Source organism: Pithys albifrons, chromosome 6 (assembly GCF_047495875.1).
Source record: "Pithys albifrons albifrons isolate INPA30051 chromosome 6, PitAlb_v1, whole genome shotgun sequence".
NCBI lineage: Eukaryota > Metazoa > Chordata > Aves > Passeriformes > Thamnophilidae > Pithys > Pithys albifrons.
Window position 1 is genome coordinate 10,766,380 of NC_092463.1, and position 9,026 is coordinate 10,775,405.

Here is a 9,026-nt window from a genome sequence, read left to right on the forward strand (position 1 = left end):
TCCCACCACGACCTGGCAGTGTAGGGCTCAGCAGACCTTGCTGGCTCATTTCCTCTTGGCATTATGTGAACCAGCAGTCCTTGATCCAGCACAGCCTTGCTGCTGGTAGCCCATGGGCAGGACCTGCCTCTGAGCTGCCAGAAGGCTGCGGGTGGCTCCGGAGCAGCAAGCTGGTCACCCTGCTGTGTGGCCGTGTTCCCCACAGCTTTGGCACATCTCAGACTCTCCATGGAGCTGTCACAGCCTGCCTGCCACGTGTGCTGAAAGGAGGGCTGCAATCCTTTCCAGACCCTGAAATGAGAGCAGAAGTGTGTCAGGGGAGTGCTTTGTGAGGATATGGGGTAAAACTTTTACGACAAACAGATGTCATCTCTTTCCCTTAAGATTATATCCTCCTTTTTCCCCCCTGTCTCTCATGATAAGCAATACATGAATTTCTAACTCCCTGAGAAGCCTTGATCCTGGGAAATGCTCTCATTCAGGCAGAGAATCTAGGTCAGCTGTTTGTAAGAATAGATCAAGGCTTCATTGAATGCAGTGGATGGACCTTCCGTGGGACGAGTTTTTTCCTGGCTTGTTTTGTTCATAGTGAGCTCCAGAAGTTGACAGGCATTTTGTGGACAGCAGCTATAACATCCCGCCAGCAGGCTAGATGCAGTGCATTGTGGAGGAAAATCAATACTATGAGATATTAATTGTGATTTTTAAATTTTTTTTAACCTAAGATAGGGTATTCAGTAATGAAAATCTGTGTCTGTGGTCAAGACGATCTGATTTGTGAGAATACACATTATAAAGAAGGGGGTTAAACTTTTTCTCTGATTCCAGACCTATAAATAACTGCTCTTACATATGGCATCTAATTATTTAATTGTATATGTAGATTAGATAGTCATTTATATGCTGTCATCAGTGACAGCAACTAATAGCACTGGCAGTTATTTCCAGGCACATATGGTAATGCCAAAGGTTTTAAATATCAGTCAGTACTTGTCATTCATATCAATATCGCTCCCCATCTCTGCCCTTCAAAAATGTTAGAATAAAATAGTAATCACAGCATGCATCTGCTTCTTCTTGGAACTAGTTGTACCACAGAAGATTTGTTGTGTTACACATTGTATGTGAAATGTTAGTCCAGCTTGGAGTTCTTGGTTTATCTGGGTGTGATGGCCCACTGAGACTGGGAAGGAAGAGGGAAGATGTTAGTATGTTTTCTCTCTGTTTACACATGTAAAGGGTTGGGGAAGAGAGTTGCTGACATGAAGGACTCAGGTCCCATTTGTACAAAGTGTGATCCATAGACATTTTAATCCAGCAGTTATTTTACAGCTCTTTGCCCTTCCCTTTGTGTAGACCTAAATGGTTACCCAGAGTAAGGTTAGCAGCAATCAGGGCTAAGAAGTGCCTAGTCCATCTTCTTATCCTCACCAACAAAATCAGTGCAGTCATCTTTTTCCTGATGTAAACCAGGTTTCGAGCATGAAAGCTTGTATTTTTGCTCCCATTTTACCCATTTTGACCACCTAAGGTATTTTGAACTGTGAAAAGTGTGGTAACAGCCAAGGAGACCTCAGTGAGCATTTAACCATTTTTTGGCTTAGAAGCTCCACATTAAAACCTTGGGCAGAAAATCCCATTAATGACCCATTCATTCAAACAAGTAAGCTCCAAGGCAGCTGCCTTAAAATCCAACAATTCTGTGCTGTGTCAAGATCAACAGTATTAACTTGGTTTGCAGTTTGTGTGATTTTCAGGTGCTATTGACTCCAAAGCATTTGTTGTCATGTAGTCATGGAACATACAAACACTACTCTGCACCACTATTTTCTGCTCATTAAACAAAAGTGTACAGTTAAGAGGAGGAATATTCTCTTTGAAACTAAAGTAAATAGTAACTTACTTAAATGCTTTATTGGAACGTGTCCTTAATGGTCTTTTTTATTAATTTTCAAGAGTCTTGACTCTTGACAGGCAGTAAATAATGTGCTGGAGATCTAAGGTCATAACAGTGCAGATAACATGCTTGTTCAGAATGGGGGAAAAGGAGTGATTCCTTTTTTAATTTGCTTGATAATTTAGAAACATCCTTACAAATTACCTAATTTTGGTTCTTTGGGGATTACATCTCTCTCTTTTGCAGGGAAAATCTTGTCGTGAGCGATGAGCAACAGCAGAGCAGTTGCGCTGCAGGCGGCAGAGGAACATTGCCAGTGTGCTGGCAGTCAGTGCTGTGCAGCTCTCAGGAGCTGGGTTAGAGTCTCTGAATCTTTATATAGTTCTCCCTCCACTTTGCTGAGAAGTGGGAAGCAATAGAAGGATGAGATACATCCTGATACTGGCAGTAGATGAATATATTACAAATACTCTTCCTTTTCCTTTACCTTGCCTGTTCCTGGTGCCTTCCTCCTCAGGTTTTGCCCACCTTTTGCTTTCTTGGTATTTCTTTCATTCCTGGAAGAGGAGAATGTTGAAGACTCTCAGGGAGCTTCCACATCATGTAGCAGTGATGCATTTTCTAGTGCAGTGTTTGTTCTAAATGCTTTTTTGGTTTTGGAAGAAAACACAGTGATGCAGTATAAATGTTTTATTACCATGTATTTGGGAGGCCTATTTTATTCAGCATGAACTGATGCTGATTAAAATTTAATGCTTCTTTTTTTGCTCATGCAGATTTTCTCCCTAGGATATTTTTCTGAAACAGTTTCAGAGGATGCTTAGCTCTCTGCTATGACCCTTTTTGGTTCCTCTTGCTGTAGCAAGTCCCTCACTGTAGCTATCTAACTCCACTTCTCAGATATTGCAATAATTTAAAAATGACTCTTTAACAGTGTGATTTGGCATCTTCTTGAATATTTTTGGCTTTACTGGGACTAGGGGCTAAATCAGCTTCCTTCTAACTGTGGGATGGGAATGAGTTCTTGCTCAGATTATCCAGAAGTAACTACAGGAGATGCTTGGTGCTAAGCATTTCCAAAGATTAAGTGTCTGTACAAAAGCTGTTTTTCTCCCACCACCTCTCCTGAAAAACCTGTTCAGTGAGGATAATTGAACAACACTGAATTGTGTTGTTAATATACCCCACCCCATATTAATGATAATATATAAATATATTATTACATTATGCATTGAAATATTAATACATTAATAAATGGATATCTATTTATTTATCTATATTAATATATCATTTTGCCCCACCCAACAACTCCTTTGGCAGTGCAGGTGCATGGGACATCCCTGCCTTAGTTTGTAGCCAGAGATACCTGTGGTGAATGTTAAGTGGAGAAATGGTTGAGTTTTGATACTGTGTTAATATTTAAACATTTATGGCTCCTGTCAGAGAGGTCTCAGGATGTCCCAGCAGCCAGTTTGTAGTTATGATTTTTAGCCTCCAGATGGTGTCTAGCAGATGTACCTATAGAGTACAGTGGAGGTGAAACACTGGAGATTGGGATTTACAGGATCACTGGCCTCTTGTGGCAGCAGGAAAAACATGCAAATGATGTCATGAGGATTTTCAGTCCCAAATCTCTGCATATGCTGCTCCGTGTAGGGTTGTGGGTACAGATGTGTGTAGGAAGTTTCCTGCAAAGTTGAACTTAAAGTTTTTACTGCTGGAAAGAATCAATGTAAAAATGCACAGAGGACTCCTGTCAATCTAAGCCAAATGAAGAGACTCAAAATTTTAGGCCTGTCTGTCCTACTGGAGATAGAATATTCATAATGCAAGCTTTCCAAAAAAGGCCCATCTGGATAAAATCATGGAGAATCTTGAAATGAGACATGGTAGTGTTGAGGTAATGCATTCTTCACTACACGAGCAAACAATACCCATAATATATTTTTTAAATGCACTTTTCATCCCTAGGAGAGCAAGCAGCGTTTAAGTTGCCCATTTCCTCTGGCAAACCAATCCTTGGATTGTTCCTTGGATAGCTCTTCAGAGAGCCTGTAGGATTAGAAACCAAGTTGTTGTGTGGCTGCTCTTCTAAAGTTGTGACCAGACCGTCAGTCTGCAGGGCTGTGATGTTTTCAGTGGCAGAAACACTGCCCTCAGCTGCTGTTCAGGATTTGAGCTGTCTGAGCACTGAAGTGACAAGGGTGGACCCTGAGTAACAGGAGACAAAGTGTGAAAAACTACCTCTGGGATATTTCATCTTCATGCTCTCCTGATCCCTTTTGAGGCAGTGAGGCCAGGTTGCCTGTCCTTCAAAGTCTTCCTTGGCAGAATCTACCCTGCAGTTTGGCATGGGGTACATATCGCCTATATTATTTACACAGAGTTATACATGGTAGAGGAACAAGGTCAGGCAGTATCTCTTCTTCAGCTGCTGTCCACACAGGACTCCAAAGGCTGTGGGCAAACACAGATTTCATCAGCTTGCCTCACTTCACAGCCCTCATGTTTTCCATGCTGGCTGCTTTCCCTGATATCTTGTTGTCTATGGAGGAATTGGAAAATACCCTACCCTTCAAAACTTCACAGAAACGCGATGTCATGCCCAGTCCATACTGTTGCAAGGAGTGGGGGGCTTTTACCAAACTAGGGTGCATGGAGCAAGCCTGTTGGTTCCATCGTCTCTCTGACCTGTGTCTGTGGGCCTCCTCCTCTCCCTGTTTTTTCCGCAGGTGCCAGTGCTGTGCTGAGGGCTGCAACCCCTGCCCTTCCACACCAATAATGCAATCCCAGCCACTGCCCTCCCGGCAGAGCTGAAGGGGCATAGACACTGCCTTTGATCCGCCTGCTGGCAGCTCTTGCTAAATATAACCTATGTCCAAATACAGCCTCAGGTCTACAAAATATATGAGAAGTAAGAAATTTGCTTTGAAATTTTCTATTACCTCAGCATTTGAGTGAACCTAACTGCCGATTTTTGTGTTCTGGAGAAATGTTTTTTAACCAATCTGCATTGTATTGTGTACTATCTGCTCTGTCTGGTGGATAAGTTTTTTTCCCTCTTCCATTGATGCTGAAGGAAAACAGAAGGAAGTTGCAATAACTGAAGTACACTCAGTCCTTGGTGAAGGTCTATGGGGCAAAACCAGGAAGTGGGAATTCCCATCTTGGTATCAGTTTCTTTACTGAAACCTCGTTGCTACTCCAGAAAGTTTTGCTCTGTTCTTCTCTTACTATGTGCATTAGAATATTCTCAACACAGGGATTTTTAGGGTCAATTCAAACATCCTTATTGCTTTACTCTCTATAGTTCATCTTTAAAATCTTGGGAGTTGTGCGATTTTTTAATTTATTAATACTACTGCTGCTGTTGTTTTGAAAAGGGGAAGCATCTTCCTTAAAGCAATGCTGGAAAGAAAAAACAGAATTAGGCAAAATCCCCAGGAATTAGCTAAAAATGTTCTAAAGAAACAGCAAAGTAGGTTACTAATTAAATGAAAATTGAGGTCAGTTCAGAATGGTGTTCTCACAATCGGAAAACAGAGGCAGTGCAAAATTTTGTATCACGTCCAAACATGTTTCAATGTTCAGGGCAGGGTAAGGGGACAGTATTCAATTCTTGCCCTTAGGACTTTGGTGTGGTTGCTGAAACTGCTGGGACCATGCAGCCTCTCTGTCAATCCATCTGTCTGTCTGTCCTCTCCTCATAAACTGAATTCCTCCAGTTTCAGAGAAATCCAGGGAAGGACAGAAGTCTCAGATTAATTTCTGCAAAATGGGATAAAAATCAGTGACTGAGCAGAGGAGAGCTGCTCAAGTGAACACACTTAGGAAGAGAAGGGAAGAAATTCCCTTCTTTCTCTTTTGCTCCAATTATGTATGAAGGGCAGCTCCAAATCAGCTCCAAAATTGTAGCTTTGTGGCCTGTCTGTGGTAGCACAGATCTCAGGGAGGTGAGGGGATGCAGGCTGGGGCCAGGAGGCACCATAGGGAAGCAATTTCATTTCATTTGTTGCTTTAGGAGAGGCTGTCCGTGTTAAATACTTGTGCTGCTTTATTTGTTCTTGCACACACATTGGTTAGCTGGAGAGTAAACAATGGATTTGGTGAGCAACAGAGGCAAGGAAACCATGTTTGTGTGCCTTCAGATTAAACTGCCAGGTAGAGTCTCTGATGTGTAATAAAGGCAGAGTTCTTGCTGGGTTCTGTTCCTCAGCAGGAGCAATGAACATCTATCCTCTCTCCTCAGCTGTGTGTGTCTGTGTGTCAGCCACTTTCTGTCAGTTTGCTTAAAACTGACTTAAAATCCACTCAAGTGCATTGGGACAGGGGATCAAATGAATACAGAGATACATGCAACCTGTGGCTACATTTTCTTGTTTCTTCAGGAAGTGAGGTTATCCTTAGGAAATGGGAATGAATATATGCTTTTCTCAGGATGAGAAACAGTTAACTGTGCACAATTGACAAAGTCACTATTATGCCAATGCCAGCTGCAGTGTCAAACTGGAGGGGAAGGTGGTTTTGTTTTGTTTGTTTGTTGTTTGTTTGTTTTTTCTCTCTCCACAAAGCCTACCTTGCTTGGAGTGGAGACTAGCTGTTCTTTGCTGATGAAATCAAAGATGCTCTGTGTGGGTGGAGGAACACATTGTCAGAGTACAACTTAGCTTCACAGAGTGGTTTTGCATGGTTTTATATCCCAGGGAATCAAAAACTTTCTGTGCCCTACTCTGCGTATTTTACCATCATTATTACTGTTCCTTTCTGCTGTCTTTCATGCCTTTGGTTCAAAGTGGTACAGAGTACTAGCATGTTCCAAAAACAAAGAAGGAGGTGAAAAACCTCTCTCCATTACTGCAGATCCATGTGCCTCTTAGGACCAAATGTACTCTGTATAAGAGATGCTACTGAGCACAAAGTTTCCATTGTATATGCCTGACTGTACTCATGAAGCATCACTGCAAAGCAAGCAGGAGCATCACTGCATTGCTGGAATTGCAATATTAATGTAATTGGACTCTTGCAAAATCATTTTATTTGTAGTGCTAATAGTCTGACTTCATCAGATTAGCATTCAGACCAAACAGCTATTGTTCAAGTCAGGCACACAGTCCACTTATTATGAAGAGATTTTATCTATATAGGCAAAAGAAATGGGAAACAGCAAGATAAAGAGTTGAGTCAACAGAGAAGCAATATAAAAATTTATGCAATATATTCATTTGTTTAATGAAAGATCCAAAAGACAAAGGAGGTACAGCTTCTCTGATATAGGAAAACAGAGTCTCAGTGATGTGAGAGGCTTTGGGCTTTTCCTGGAACTCCAGGCAATGAGGGAAACTCCTGAATGCTGGGGATCTCCCTAGAAGACAAACTGCTCCTCTTTCACAGCGAGCATACCAAGGGTCAGGGCAGAGAGAGAAATGATCCAGCCAGAGAACGTACCACTATGGATAAATAGAGGCATTGAAACACCGGGAAGAAGGAAGGAACATACTTCCAAGAAGTGGTTTTTGAGGAAGAAGGTCATTTGGTACACCTGACAAAGGAATTTGTTCAGAAGCAGAACTGTTCCTGCTCTTGGTACTGTGTCCTTGTGGTTTCCTACTGCTATTCTTTCCCTTGAATGGCTCCTCTTTCATAGACAGCTCAAGAGCCCATGGAAGGGGCAGATAAAATGTGGCAATGCCTCAATTTCCCTGACCAAAACAGTGGGTTTGGACAGCAAACAATCCCTTTACATTATGTTAACTCTTTGTGAAAGACCTTGGTTGTTTGACACTTCTCAGGTCCTTTGCTATAAAGCTGTAGCTTCCCCAGGAGTTTTACTTGTTTAGGCATAACACCATTCATGGAAGCACTGTGGTAGATCTTCCTAGAGATTGTCCCCATGTTTTAGCTGCAAAACTTTAGCCTGAGCAGTAAAATAGCATTAGAGACAGAGGGGAGAGACCTGTGCACCCTGATGTGCTGTTAATGCACACAGACCCAGACAAGCAGGCTGCTGGAGGCCTTTGGGCAGCTCCTTTGTGGCATGTCCTCTCCTCTTCAGTGCATTCCCCTCAGTGACACCACCCTTCAACCCCAAGTAGTTGTGTGCAGGGGCATGCAGAGTGGGTGATGATGGATTGCTGCTCCCACTGCAGCAGGAGGGATGGGATGGGGATTACCTCCTGCTGATGGGCTCAGCACCCTTGGTCAGAATGATCATCTACATTCTGCTGTCTCTTCGCAGGATGATCACAGCTGCCTGCTCCCCTGCTTTGCCTTTATACACTGGTTGTCACGGTTTGTGAGCAAAGGGAAGGTAGGACAGAGGAGCCCTCTGGGTCATTGGTGCTGCAGAGCTTGGATGGACTGTGCCCTGGGGGCTCTCTCATCTCAGGGAATGTCTGCCATGGTCTTGATTGAGTGGATTGAGTAGTCCATGGAGTAAGAGATGCTCCTAGCCTCAGGAAGTCTGTCCATCTCTGCTCAGTCACTCCCTGCTTTCCTCAGTCTCATATTGTATTCCCTTGAAAGAAGCTTTCTGGGAAAACCCAGCAATTCCCACACATCATGTTGGCACAGTTTAGGGCACGATCTGCAATTGTAGTGTGTTCAAAATCTGTATTCTGTAGAGAATCTTGCCTTCAGGACTGGCACTTTGACATTCATTTTCCTTCCACAGGGAAGTCTAGGGAAATGGTTTTTGTTAGAGCAAGGCTTGTTGGAAAAATGCTGATGAACTGAAACATAAACATGTGTTGGAAGTTTCATGGGAAAATACTGCTGAAGGGTTTCAGCATGACTGGAATGTACCTCTGCAGTACTGACCCTCTCACTCCATCTTCTATTCATATGCTGTGCAGCTATAATATTCCAAACAAAACATGTTAACTTCAGCCAATTGAAAATTAAGGTCAAAATGGAATGTGTAGAAAACCTCTCAATATTCAACTTTTTTTGCAACCTGGGAAAACACTGTATTTTGCAACCTCAGTATTTCCTACTGGCAACAGCTCAAATGTATGACCACTGCTGGAATTTCTGTTTGCCCTTCCAAATGAAATGTATTTATTTCCTCCTCCCTATTGTTGCTAATGAATCAAATGGCTCTATGATAACATGCTGGTGGAATTAAGCACTG